Source organism: Canis lupus, chromosome 22 (genome assembly GCF_011100685.1).
Source record: "Canis lupus familiaris isolate Mischka breed German Shepherd chromosome 22, alternate assembly UU_Cfam_GSD_1.0, whole genome shotgun sequence".
Lineage (NCBI taxonomy): Eukaryota > Metazoa > Chordata > Mammalia > Carnivora > Canidae > Canis > Canis lupus.
This window is the reverse complement of record NC_049243.1, coordinates 24,960,170-24,975,435: the sequence shown is the minus strand read 5'-3', so window position 1 is coordinate 24,975,435 and position 15,266 is coordinate 24,960,170. Positions and strand designations below refer to the sequence as shown.

Sequence of the window (15,266 nt, the reverse complement as noted above, 5' to 3'; positions counted from 1 at the left end):
CAGGCTCCCCATGGGGAACCTGATGCAGCACTCCATCTCAGTACTCTGGGATCGCACCCTGAGCCAAAGGCAAGATGCTCAACCACTGAACCTCCCATGTACCCATCACATGCCCTCTTTAATGCCCATCACCGAATTACTCCATCCCCCAACCCATCAAATAATCTTTATTAACAAAACTAAATGAATAAGTGTAGAAAGTTTAACTGTTTTTCACTTTCAGCTCTTTCTCTCCTTAATATTCCTCAAGAATTGCAGAATGAAGAATAATTTTAATCATTTTAAATGACTGTTGCAAAGATGATAGTACAATGAAGCTGAAATTTTAAAAAGAAACTAAATGCAAACTTTTAAAGATAAGCACTTAAGATACTTAAAACTGTAAGTAATACTGTGTATGACTATGTATGAAATCTGAGCATGATTTTAGCACATCTTTTGTGCTAAAAGACTTCAATGTACAATGACAGCTCCTGATAATAAATTCTGGGATAAATATAATTCTAGATACTTATATTTTTATCTTTCCAAAGTCAACAAAGTGGAAGAAATATTCCATAACAAGGTATTTTCTAATCGTTTTCCAAAAATCCCTTAGTCAAAAAGAAAACACTGCCAGAGGAATTTGAAAATAAAAAGTTTTTTTTAATTTAAAATAAAGTTTTTAAATATATATAAGTTAAAATATATATAAGAATATATCTAAGCCAAGAAAAAATATGACAAAGTTATTCTGACCCATTCTCAGTCCAAACCTATTTCTAATCCAAAAGACTGCTTATTTTTTCAAGGTTAGCATAAATATGCATGAAATATGCAAAAGACCTTGATATTTCACAGATTTTGACCTTTTTGAGTTTGCCTCATGAATTTATTCCCACATCTTGCCATTTAAGTTCATTTTCTTTTATCTTGAGTCCACATATTTACTGGCCATTTAAATTAGTTACCAACACCTCTCCATCAAAGGGTATTTATGTCTTTTTCTATAACTGACTTTGTAACTTTTTTTCCCCTTCTGGAATAAATTGTTGGTGATTCTTTGAGGATGCTTTTCTGTGTGGGACATACAGAAAACAAGTTGCTCGTGCTCCCAGTCCCGGAACATAGAATAGCCTTTCCTATACTCCAATATTATCCTAAAATTGTGGTTGTCATTTTGTTTTATTTTGTTTTGGTTTTGCTTTGGCTTTTTGTTTGTTGGTTTCCAAGCCTTTAGTATTAGAAAAAAAAAATCTGCTTAATTTTGGCCCTGTCACCTATCATTCTATGAAGTCAGGTAGTTACAGGTTTTGAGAATTTCACAAAACCTTTCCTTATATGTCAACATAAAAAATGAAATAATCACAGTATGTCATGTGCCATAGAACTCTAGGTAGCTATTATTATTAGTCACAGTATTATCTGATAATGTTCTCATTAGAATTATTCCTCAATGAACAAGTTATATCACTAGGATTAATAACAAATAACTAAAAGATAGTGACCTTGTAGTTTTAAGATGGGCTTGGAGCAGAAAACTGAACATTTCACATGGGTTGTTATTGAGCCTAACCATGGAAAACTCAGACAAGACAGGAGACTCTGGAAAGAGACAGATTTCTTTAATACTACAGGATTAATACAAATGTGTTTTGGGGTGCCTGAGTGGCTCAGTGGTTGAGCATCTGCCTTTGGCTCATATGGTGATCCCAGGTTCCTGGGATCTAGTCCCACATCTGGCTCCCCGCAGGGATCCTGCTTGTCCCTCTGCCTAAGTCTCTGCCTCTCTCTCCATGTCTCTCATGAATAAATAAATAAAATCTTTTTAAAACTGTGTTTTTATCATTTTGGTCACTGGCTTGTAAACCTGAACATTGTATTTCTGTGATATTGCTATTAATTTCATCCTCTTCCAAATAACATTAATATTGCCGTCATGTTAATTGGTCAAAATGAACAACAGTTTGAAGATACTTCCTTACTAAAGTGCCAAAAGGAATACTTTCTTATTAATAAGCAGTAAGTATGATTTTGTCACTCAAAAGATGGACAGAGAGAAAGAGAGTGAGAGAGGGAAATTAACATGTAGTGAATATTTTATGTTTGCTAGGCACTTTCACTTATGCCATCCTCTCAGTAACCGTTTTTCCCTTGGTAATAATATATACTGAATTCACAATAAACCTGTGAAGCTCCATAATAACATTCCAGATGGTGAAAGCACAAGGGTGTGTTGCCTCATAAAACTGGTTTGTGATAGAGCCAGGTTTCCCTAACTATAAAGGCAATGCCTGGGGCAGAGCGGGTGGCTCAGTGGTTTAACGTTGCCTTTGGTCCAGGGCATGATCCTGGAGACTCCGGATTGAGTCCCATGTCAGCCCCCCTGCATGGAGCCTGCTTCTCCCTCTGCCTGTGTCTCTGCCTCTCTCTCTCTCTCTCTCTCTCTCTCTCTGTGTCTCTCATGTGTAAATAAATACAATCTTAAAAAAAAAAAAAAAAGGCAATGCCATTTCCACCACATCATGTTTATAGGGAGACTTTGTTCTGTCAGTCTTCTTTCCAGAAATAAGCCTAAGGTAAATATCAGTTAATATAGGAGTAATTCCTTCAATAAAAATAATGTGGATGAAATCATCTTAATGTAATATGTTTATCCCTGTGTAGATAGTATTTCCTTACATCATTATGGTGTATGGGATTCTTTAAATGAATTAAAAAAATAATCTTTTAAAACTCATAGAAGACCCAAATATATTATTTTCAAATTATAGTAATATGCTCCACTCAGGTTTTAAGATTACCTCACTTGCATAGTATCATTTAAAATTTTTTTAAGGAATAGATTTCTTGAATTACCTAGGACTTTTTGATAGTTTGTAAGTAAGAACACCAGATGAAGATGGTAGGACACACATTGTATAATTTATTCACCATGTTATTATTTTTCAGGCACTTAAAAATCCGAAAAATGTAACCTATCTTTTCCCTTTATTTTGAAATATCGGAAAAACTATTATTTTCTGCAGGGGAGAATTGCATGAGATAGCCTTTGCTTTGTTCTAACACCATTACTTTCAAATTTCATATTAATTGTTAGTAATATATTCCTGCATGCTATTTTTCTGTATTCTCATATAAAATATTTTAGTCAATCATGAACTATGTTATATGCTTAAGATATTTAAGAATAAAACAGTATGTTTGTGTGTGTTTTCAGTCTATGTGTATGTATCAATGCATGCACAATTCGTATGTTATGATCAGCTTAATGGCAGGAAATAACACTAAATTAATATTGAATTACTTCATTCATCCAACAAATGTTAATTTAGCTCTATAGAATACCAGGGACCAGATTCATTCATTTATTCATCCTAGAGGTCCTAACAGTGAATTAGGTAGTTGGAGTCTTTGCTATGTGAAACTTAAAATCTAGCCTGGGATGTGGTTGTGAAGGAAAAACTGCACGAATACAAATAAAATGACACATTTAATATATGTAAATATCATGAAGAAAAACTAACAGTTGCTCAAAATAGACCTGGTTTATTCCGTGTGTGTGTGTGTGTGTGTATGTGTGTAAATGAAAGAGTAACTCTTTTCATATTAAAAATGTCTTTGTTTGAATGAAGATATATAATAGTCACTGTAATTATGTTGAAACATCCTTTTATTACTGGGATCAATCTTAATTATGATGTATTTTTTTGATACAGCATTATCTTATGTTTGCTAGTATATGTTTTTTTAGAATTCTTGCATAAGTGACATGAATGCTAGGAATGTTTCTTTGTCCAATTTTTATTTTTTTATTTTTTTATTTTTTTAATTTTTTATTTATTTATGACAGTCACACAGAGAGAGAGAGAGAGAGAGAGAGGCAGAGACACAGGCAGAGGGAGAAGCAGGCTCCATGCACTGGGAGCCCGACGTGGGATTCGATCCTGGGTCTCCAGGATCGTGCCCTGGGCCAAAGGCAGGCGCCAAACCGCTGCGCCACCCAGGGATCCCTCTTTGTCCAATTTTTAGTTAAGATATCAGCAGTGTGGTGCTTTCTCTATGACTTTTCATATCCTTTATTTATTTGGACCTAAACTTGACAATATTTAGCTATAAAATTATTTGGGGGGATACTCTTTGATAATATTATCTATTTGTTTTCTGTGGAAATAAATCTTAGAGTTTCCTTACTGGGATAATATTTTATAAATTATAATTTCCTCAAAAGTCAACAGTTTCATTCAGATTTTCAAAAATATTTATGTAAAGGTATAAAACTAATATCTTAAGAGTTTGATATATTTCTCTTATGATGGTTACTTTATTTTTCCATTTAATATTTTGTTTTTATATTTTTTTAAAAAATAGGTTAGCTGGCAATTTGCAAATAGTTTGTGCTTTTTTAATTCACATATAAAATATGTATTTTAGGAGCACCTTGGTGGCTCCTGAGTGCTTTTTTAATTCACATATAAAATATGTATTTTAGGAGCACCTTGGTGGCTCAGTGATTGAGTGTCTGCCTTGGGCTCAGGGCATGATCCCGGGGTCCTGGGATCGAGTTCCACATCAGGCTCCTTACAGGGAGCCTGCTTCTCCCTCTGCCTCTTTCTCTGCCTCTCTTGGTGTCTCTCACGAACAAATAAAATCTTTAAAAAAATAAAATAAAATATGTATTTTATACTTATATGTTATATTTTTATATTATGTGGGGTTTTTTTTCTCAGCAGCATTATGTAATCTGATTTTTGCTTTTAAATATGTAAAATTTGAAGGTGTCATGAATCAATTCATTGACTTCCGCTCTACAAAACAACAACTGCTTTCTTCACTTCGTAGAAGTTCTCTTTTCCAGGTGACATTGAAAGTGTAGCAAGACTTCACTTTGATAAATTTAGGTACCAAGAAAATCCATAATGTAATTCAGCAGCAGTGCTCAATATACAGGAAATACTATTTCCCAACCATCACTAAAAGTAACACTTGCTTTGGAAATGTTAAGTTGCATTCAAGCCTAAAAGATATGGTAAAATGTGATCCACTATATCATAATTTTCTATTTAAATTTTAGTTATGCTTATTCCTCCACAGTCTTTCATAGTGTATGGGATTAACCAGGACAGTAAAGTGAAGGGCAATTTTGATGATACATTCTTCTTAGTCATCAACAGTCATCTTATCATTACAAACTTCTTCTCACCTCTCATTAAATTTGGAATAAATACACATGACTCTGCCTCCAATGTCATTACCTTGGTCTAAGTCACCATCATTTCCAGCCTGAGTAGTTGCAATAGATCCTTACTTTGTATCCCTGAATTGACCTTTGTACTTCTCAAAACATTTGCAGACATTAGCCAGTATGATCTTTATAAATATAAATCTGATATTATCACTTCACATTAAAGCATCTCAATGGATAAAACTCTTAGATCACATAGGAGAAAACCTAGTAGACCTTGGGTATGAGAAAAAGGCATGATTTATGACAGACATAACTAAGAAGTTGGGATGCTTTAAAATTTAAAACTTCTGTTCTGTAAGAGACAATGTCAAGAGAATGAGAAGAAAAACCATAAACTGGGAAAAAATATTTGAAAAATATATATCAGATAAAGGACTGTTATTCAAAATATCCAAGGAATTCTTAAAACTCTACAATAAGTAAACAAACAAGCTGATTTGAAAGTAGGCCAATGTCTGTCCTTGCAAAGGCAGCCACTTGGCCCCACCCAGCCATGGTCCTCCCCACCATGTTCTTCAATACTGCCCTAGACTGCAAGTCACATCTCCTTCATACTGTTTGCAGACTTAAGTTCCAAAAACAGCAGAAAACTTCCTGCTTTCACAGGATTATTCCAGGAGTTATGTGCCAGAGTGGTGACATTATAATGGCACTGGTGGCAAGTCCATCTATGGGGAGAAATTAAATGATGACAATTTCATTGTGAAGCACACAACACAGGTCCTGGAATCTTGTCTGTGGCAAATGCTGCGCCCAACAGAAATGGTTCCCAGTTTTTTGTCTGTACTGCCAAGACTGAGTGGTTGGATGGCAAGCATGTGATCTTTGGCAAAGTGAGATAGGGCAGGGATATTGTGGAAGTCATGGAACACTTTGGGTTCAAGAATGGCAGGACCAGTGAGAAGATAACCATTGCTGAATGTGGACAAATCTAAAAATTTGACCTGTGTTTTAACTACCAGACCACCTTTTCCGTAGCTCTAGAGAGCACCCATTCATCCCCATCTGGTTGAAATATCCTATAATCTTTATGTTCTTGCTGCTGTTCTATGGGTTCCATATATTCCTTACTCCATTCCAAGTCTAGCTGGATTGAAGAGTTAAGTTGATGTTTATTAAATAAAAACTAAACAACAACAACAAAAGTAGGCCAAGGTCCTTAACAGACACCTCATAAAAGAAGATACACTGATGCCAAATAAGCATATGAAAAGATGTTCCACCTTATGTCACATCAGGAAAATGCAAATTAAAATAACCATGATATACCACCACACATCTATTAGAATAACCAGAATCTGGAAAATTGACAACACCAAATACTACACCAAAGGTAAGGAAGCAGAACAACATAAACTCTCATTCATTGCTGGTGGAAAGGCAAATGTCTCCCACTTTGGGAGACAGTTTGACAGTTTCTTATTAGACTAAATATATTCTTACCATATAATCCAGCAATCACACTGCATGGTATTTACTCAAAGGAATTGAAAACTCATATCCACAAAAAAGTTTGCACACGGATGTTTATAACAGCCTAATTCATAACTACCCCAAATTGGAAGCAATCAAGATGTCCTTTGGTAGGTGAATGGATAACGTGTGGTACATAGGCAGACAGTGGAATATGATTCAAGACTAAAAAGAAATGATCTATCAAGCTTTGAAGAGATATGGAAGAAACGTAAATCAGTATTTGTAAGTCAAAGAAGCCTCTCTAAAAAGCCTACCTACCGTGTGATTTCAATTATATGATGTTCTAAAAAAGGTAAAACTGTGAAGATAGCAAAAGGTCAGTGGATGCTAGTCAACAATAAACCATCTCATATGGCTTTATATTCTCTTAGAGACAAATATGAAATAACATGAAATTTAAGGCCCTATGGTGAAGAGAATTCCACCTGCATATCTAATTTTATCGTATTCCACATTTGATCTCTCTCACTTTGGTCATTTTCTCAATTCTCACATATGTCAAACTCTTTTTCCATCTGAAAATTGTGTGTACATGGTTAATTTTGCCTAGAATATTCATATCTTTATCTCTTTCTCCTTTACCAGGTACAAGTCTTTGTGTAGTTTTTCTCAGCGATTCACACTGTAAACATTTAATCTGTAGTATTTTCTTTTCTTTCATATGATTTATCACAAACTGTAATTACATATTTGGTGATACATTTATGTCTCAACTATAGTAATAGTCCCAATTGGCAAGAACTGTGTCTGACCACCAGTATATATCTTTCATAGTTAGCATAATGAGTAGTCTGTAGTCACTCAAAAATGCTGGTTTTGACTGACTGATTGACTTTACTGTTAGTAAATTTTTTTGTTTCATTATCTTATCTTGTCCTTATAGTAATCATAGATGGCAGGTTATTATTTTTCATACTTTACAGATAAGAAAGCTAAATATTGAAAAGTTTCTAAATCCCAAAATAATATAAATTCAGAAAGTAAAACGTTTTTAAATTGTCATTCCTATTAACTTCAATGGTATTTGTTTATTTTTGTGAAGATATATTAAATTGGACCAATCAAGAAATCCATAGTGTTTAATGGTTGAGTTACCCATAAAAATTATTATATAGAACAGTATGGAGATTCCTCAAAAAAATTAAAAATAGAAATATCATACTATCCAGTAATTCCATTACTGGATATTTACCCAAAGCATACAAGAAGACTAATTTGAAAAAAAAAAAATTACTCCGGTGTTATTGTAGCATTATTTATACTAGCCAAGCTACGGAAGCAGGTTAAGTGTGCCCTGATAGCAGAATAGATAAAAAAATAATGTGGTGTATATACAAAATGAAATCTTAGCCATAATAAAGAATGAGATCTTGCCATTTGTGACAATATGGATGGACCTAGAGAGTGTTATGTTAAGTGAAGTATGACAGACAGAAAAAGTCAAATATGGTATGAGTTCATTTATATGTGGAATCTAAAAAAAACAAAACAAATGAACCAACCAACCAAACAAACAAACCCTCAAACAGACCCATAGTGAGCAGAGAACAAACTGGTGGTTAGCTGAAATGGAAAAGGGCAAAATGGGAGAAAGGGAGTGAGAGATACTATCTTCTAGTTATGGAAGTTATGGGGATAAAAGGTATTGCAGTGTGGAACTATAGTCAGTAATTATATAGAGACGGATGAGAGCTACACTTGTGGTGAGCACAGCATAATGTATAGAGTTGTCGAATCAGTATGTTGTACACCTGAAACTAATACAACACTTTGTGCCAACTCTACTTCAATTTAAAAAATATATGTTTAAAAATATATATATATATATGTTTTTAAGAACAGGTCCTAATTTTTACCATAAGTAGCAAAAATACTAACTTCTGAAAACTTTTCATAGTTTTGACTGCTTTGTATTAATTATACTACAACCTACTTCATAACTATATTAATACAAATTTTTGAAAATATACAAAAGATTTAAATGTATATAGCTGTGCAAAGAAAATAAAAGTTTGGAAAATATGATAATAATAGGACACTTATGAGGTAAATAACAAGTTAACATACAAAATGCATTCTAGAAGTGATCTGAAGATTAAAACCAAATTCACACAAATTACAGAACTGGACTATGAGAAAAAAAATGATTCTCATGGGTCACCACAGGGAAAACAATATGCCAATTAATGAGGAACACCCTCACTAAGAGCTGTATAGTGAAAATAATAGCGAAAATAATAATGAGTTTCATGGTGATGTCTATTCAGCATCCCTCAAGATAGACTGATGGAAGAAAAATAAAAATTAAGTTTCTATGGAACAAAATGATATAGCCTCAATAAAGCCTTTGATGCATAGTGGTCGCTGTTATTTTAGTTCAAGGATCTTATATGAACAAACGTAACAGCAGGTTAATTACAAACAAACTTCTGGTGATAATCTAGCTATATTATCCCAAGCAATTGGTCTCTTTTTTTACTGAAAGGAAGTCTCAAGTATCAAATTTAAATAGTTATTTTTACTTTTAAGTTAATGGTTTTGTTTCCTATATATACTATAGCAAGTGACATGAACATTTAGCAATAGAGAGATGGGAATTACCCTGAGGAAGTTCATATGACAAATAAAAGATTATTGCAGACTCACTCAACACACAGCTCCATTTTCAGTTTTAAGATCTTGAAAGGACTCCTCATTAATGGTTTTCATCTTTGTATATAGCCTGCCATGTTTATGCTATTTCTGATAAACTACAATTCTTAAATTTATATTTGACATACTAGTACTTTCTTTTAACATTATCCTCTTGTTGAGATGATCCTGTGGTTTTTAGATAAGAAAGTTTTATTGTACTGCAAGGTCAAAATTATGGTGTTTAACCTGAAACTATATAGTCTCTCTTTTTTTTTTTTTTCTGAATTCACAAATTTTGTTAGGAGAGCTCCACAATATAACAGCAACTAAACTCACAGGCTAAGTTTAAAGCCAGATAGAGTTTTATTAAATGACTAACTTGAGAAAACCTGACTAGAGTAGAGAATTTAACAGTTAGGATTAGATGATATCATTTGCTAACTGAAAAAGCTATAAATTAAATGACTCAGCAGCTTCATTATTCTCTGTATCAAGGGCTCAGAGGCTAATGATCTCATGTATCTAGAAGGAAACAGGCAGAGAAAGAAAGAACAGTTCTTTACAGTGCTGTCACCCGGAAGCAATAGGATATTATCATTAAGTAGTTATTTATTGATGAGAAATGTTAAAAACTCTAGTTTAATTTATGTACATGGTCTTAAAGTCAGATTGATAACAAGTCTGGTTTTATGGATTAACTCCTAGAGTCAGAGTGCTGAAACTTGAGGTGTTTTGGTTTGAATTATATCAAAACATCCCACAACTATTATAATAGAGAGTTAAAGCTGTTTCTGATAAAAGTTATATTTTTTAGAACATTTGGCTAGAACTTGTCATGGTGGATTGAATGTATTTTAAATTGAATGTTATGTAAGCCTTTAATAAAGATGTGAATGAAAATCATTTAGGAACAGGGAAACTAAGCTAAAGTTAATTTTACCTTTCCTCCATCATTTTAAATAATTGTTTTCTAGAATGAGAGCTATGAAACCAGAAGGCTTTTCGAATGTCTTATGCAAATAACAAGTAGCAATGGTTCCAAATGTGTTTGCAAACAATGACAAACGATAAAGACAACTTCCTGTAATCCTAAAACCAACAAAGAAGAAAAAAAACCTATTTTCAGCCACATATGGGTAGAAATAGATGTTTTTCTGTCACAGAAGAAAAAATAAATGATTGACAATAGATTCAATTTATGACCATACGCATGGAAAATGTGTGATAACTCTGTAATTAAATTGTAGACAATAGCACATTCCCAAGTGTAAGGTGGCACATGTTATCAACAGCTTGGTGAAATCATCCAGCTTGACACATCATCCGGAATATGATAAAATAGGTAAGTATAAATTAATTTTTTCCAGCAGCATAAACAGAGGATAAGGAGGAAAATAAGGGAATTTTTATTATTTAATAATTACTGATATTTTTCATTTTTAATTAAACAATTTGGCTACCTGTTTTTCTTTCTAAGAATAATAAATAAAGAAAGAACACGATGTCAAAAAAATTTTTTTTCTGGTTATCTATGTTGGCAGAGTACTTCCATGGCTGGAATATTAATTTGTTTAATTAGCCAAGGTGACTCAAAGGAGGCTTCGAGTGGAGCTAAACTGGTTTTGACTATGGAATCTACCAATTATTATCAGAGAAAATGAAAAGCAAGTTACTTAACTCTCTCCTGAACTCCATCTATAGTTTTCTTATCTGAATGAGGAGATATAATCAAAAACAGAGTTACTCTGAGAACTAAGATATCACATATTAAAAAATCTTTGTTACATACTAGTTGCTAGTTGTTAAATTTATTTTCATTCATTTCCGCATACATAAATTTTCCAGTGACAAAATGATACAAAAAGAATTGTTGTAAAAATAAGACTTATTTGTTGATTCTATCCTGTGAATTAGTTTCTGTGTATATTTACATTAGTAGGTCTCTGGTAAAATCAAAACAAGAAACAAACAACAAAAAGAAAAGCCAAATAGATCGTTCTTGTTTGGACATCATTCATACCAGTGTTATCTGTAGTTGCACTTTTTGGTCCTTTGGAACCATCCTACTTGAATTTTTCTTAATGGGCTTCTTTAGCTTAAAATCTTGGAAAAAGTAGAATTAGTTCATAAAAATCTGAAGCACAGTGCATGGATGACTTATATGCCGTTAGCCTCAGTTCATTTGAAACACAATTTTTTTCTATTTATACTGTACTAGAGCTTCACATTTGACAGTGAATATAACCTTATCATTAGAAATTGTATTTGCTTGGCACATTAATAACCACTGTACTAACTAGTATTACCTTCTTAGCTTTCACACATATATGTAACTGATAACCGTTTTTTTTTTTTTTTTTTTTTTAGAAAACTGGTGGCCTGATGTATACAAACTACAGAGAACTTCTATATAAAACTTTACTCTTGTGCAAATATTTTGAGGTATAATTTTGCTTACTACATATTCCTTTAAACTTTATATCTTTATGTGTAGGAAACGCCTTTTTTCATATAACTAAGTAAAGTCCATTTCTTGTTAATTGGACACATCACAGATATCTCTATTGACCTTGAGTCTCTTTATCACATTAATCTATGCTGATTTTATTTACTTCCTCTCTCTTTTGCCAGCTCCAAACTTATCAGCAAACTCTATGACTGTACCTTTGAAATAAACACAGAATCTTCACTTTCACCCCTCCCCCATTAACGTCTCTGTCCAAATCACCATCAGCACTGTTTTACAATAAACTCCTAATCCCATCCGGTGCTACAACCCTTGTGCTTTTAAGGTCTGTCCTCTGCATAGTGGCCCAAGCCATCCTTTTAAAATGTAACTCACATTATGTCACTTTTCTACATAAAATATTTCAATGGCTCTTCTTTTTTTGTTTTTTGTTTTTTTCATTGAATAAAATCAAACCAGCTGCTGAAATGAATAGGCCCAAATTTTGGACAAATTATTTTGATTCTAATTCTTCCTCTGATTGATGAAATGAGGTAATTTACTCAGTTACATTTGTTTTGCTTTTAACAAAACCATAAAAAGAAAATCCAATGATATTAATGAGAGTAACAAAGCAAATAAAATTTGTAGTTAATTCTAAAACATATACTCAATTCACCAGTATAAAATAATAATGTCAAATATAAGTCATATCATGTCATTCTTCAGTCAAACTATTAATTATTTTGAATATTAAAAAAATATATCTTTTAAGTTACAACACTTCTGGGCTTTATTTTCCTTTTTAAGGTATGGTAATTTCTGGATGTTTCTAAATTTCCTTTGTAGGCAACTGTTCTATAATTCTGTGTATGTGGAATATTTCAGGTTAAGACATATTTCCTAGAAAAAAATAGCACAATTTTATCTTTTTAGTAGTATTACAGCAGAACCACTGAGTAACAAATTATTTTCATGTTCCATTTTTACTCTCTATTTTACAATAAACACAGGAGGGAGACCCCCCAAAATTGACCCCTATTTTGAAGATAAACATAGATTTTTAAATATAATCACCATGTACTTCTAAAAATCCAGTTTTACATTTTAGAGTTTATGTGTGAGGCTGCTGTGTTTTTCAACAGTGTGGATGAAACTCATCATTTCAGTGTAGTGAGATCTAGTAGCCCAAAATAAATACTGATATTAGATGTGAAAACATCATTGAATGTAAATATACCTTAGATACTCAGGCAGGGCAGAAAAATAGAACATTAAAGAAAATATGCACATAAGAAAATACTTTCTAATTTGCATACCAGCAAAGTGCTATAGAGCAGTATTTTCCAAAGACTGCTGCTCTCTGCCCACCTCTGGCCAGAATCATTTTTGTAACTCAAGTCCTTTTGCCAGTCTCTATTGAAATACATCATGTCAATTAATTCACCTTTAAAAGAGGCTCACTAAATATTCATATTCTTGCACCAATGGAGAAAGTTGTTGGTTTTTTTTTCTATCTGCATGAAATTAAATCACTTACTTAAGTAAAACTCCCTATTCCAGTAATCTGAATAGTTTTACCTTTACTTTTTTCTTTAGTGTATATGGGGGAGATAGATTTGTAAAAGCAATGCTATTGCTTACAGAAAATATATCTCATTACTGATTCTCTCAATGGCTTTAAATTCTTTCTGACATGCAAATCCCTGAGGTTAAAATTCTATTTAAAGTTCATATTTGAGTTTATAATGGTTCTGCTTCTGTACTGATTTAGATTTAATCAGAATGTGAAATAAAAAGAACACATAACCTTTTACATCTAAAGCAGATTATATAATATTTGTAATTAATAAGCATCACTGCATGGATAAATGGCATTCTGCATGACAATTTTATAGCATCATTAATATCAATGGTAAATGTCAAAGTAACCAAATGTCAAAGCATTTTCTTTACCTTACAAATACTCTTCTTATAACAAATGGTGTAGCACCTGTGAATGGATGATAAAGGCATCTTGGGATTTGGGAAAGAATTCACAAGCACATGATAAAGGAGTTAAATCATCACCCCAGTTTACATGGGAGCTCCCCAAATACTGTTTCAAATAGTTGATTTTTTTTAAATGAGCTAGTAATGTCAATTTAGGGTTAATTAGGGTATTGTAATGTTTAACTATATTGCTGGTCAAATGTAAGACTGTCCTAACAATTTGCTGAGCATGGATTCAAATCAAACTACTAGGCTATGATGATTGTAGCTAATAGATTTTTTGAATGAGTGATCAATTGGAAAAGAAGGATAACGACCACTCTACATTTAGAAATTCATCATTTTACATTATTTCACATCATTTCAATAACTGAAACTTGATTAGCATCTGTTTCTTTGTACATTCTCCAATATTGGCCATTTCTGTCATTCTTCTCAAATATTTCTGCCAAAAGGAAACATGTTTTCCATGCCTCACTGTCCTCAACCTCAAAGGTTGTTCTATTATTCCCAACTTAGCAATCTCTCCTTTGAAGATCTTTCATGACATATATCAACCCTTAATACCACATAGAACTTCATAGTCTTTCTTCGGTCTTCCCTCTCTTCCTTTATCCCTTCTGTTTATCCTTCCAGAGTTTTTGAATTATCACTGCATGTTAGCCACAGTGCCAGATACTAATAAAGCTTTGAATGAGATACAGCCTTTGCTTTCAATATTATAGCCTTCGCCCTGTTCCTTGCCATTGTTTTTGGAAGATTCTTATTCACATTAAATATTTTTCTCGGGATGCCTGGGTGGCTCAGCGGTTGAGCCTCTGGTTTCGGCTCAGGGCATTATCACGGGATCCTGGGATCAAATACCCCATCAGGCTCTCTGCCAGAAGTCTGCTTCTCCCTTTGCCTATGTCTCTGCCTCTCTTTCTGTATATCTCATAAAATAAATAAATAAATAAATAAATAAATAAATAAATAAATAAATAAATAATAGTTTTGTCAGGACGCCTGGGTGGCTCAGTCAGTTAAGCATCTGACTTCTGCTGGTGTCATGATTTCAGGGTTCTGGAATCCAACCTTTTCTCCCTGAGGCCCTTGCTCAGTGGGGAGTTTACTTTGCCCTCTCCCTCCTATTTGCCCTTCTCTTTGCTCATGCTCGCTCTCTGTCTCTCTTATATAAATAATTTTAAAAATTGTTTTCTCTAATCCTGGTTTCCAGCTTCTTTGATCACTTCAAGTCTAATCATTTCTCTTGTTACTTCATTACACTTTTTGTTTTATTTTCCCAATGCCATGATCCATATCATGGTTTATTTTTTTTATTTTTATTTTTTTCCATATCATGGTTTAGTATCTCATTTTTTGCTTAATTCTTTCTTCAAAGTTCATCTTAACTACTCTTTTTCCATAAAAGTATTTCAGTTTCAATTCTTAAACCCTATAGCACTTTCTCTCTGTGTTATCAAAACATACACACCTATGTGTATTAAATAA

At 33.0% G+C, this 15,266-nt stretch overlaps 1 pseudogene; it reads left to right on the top strand.

The window, feature by feature from the left end:
- Window positions 1–5,849: 5,849 nt before the first annotated feature.
- LOC106557564 lies at window positions 5,850–6,162 on the top strand (annotated as a pseudogene).
- The last annotated feature ends 9,104 nt before the right edge of the window (window positions 6,163–15,266 follow it).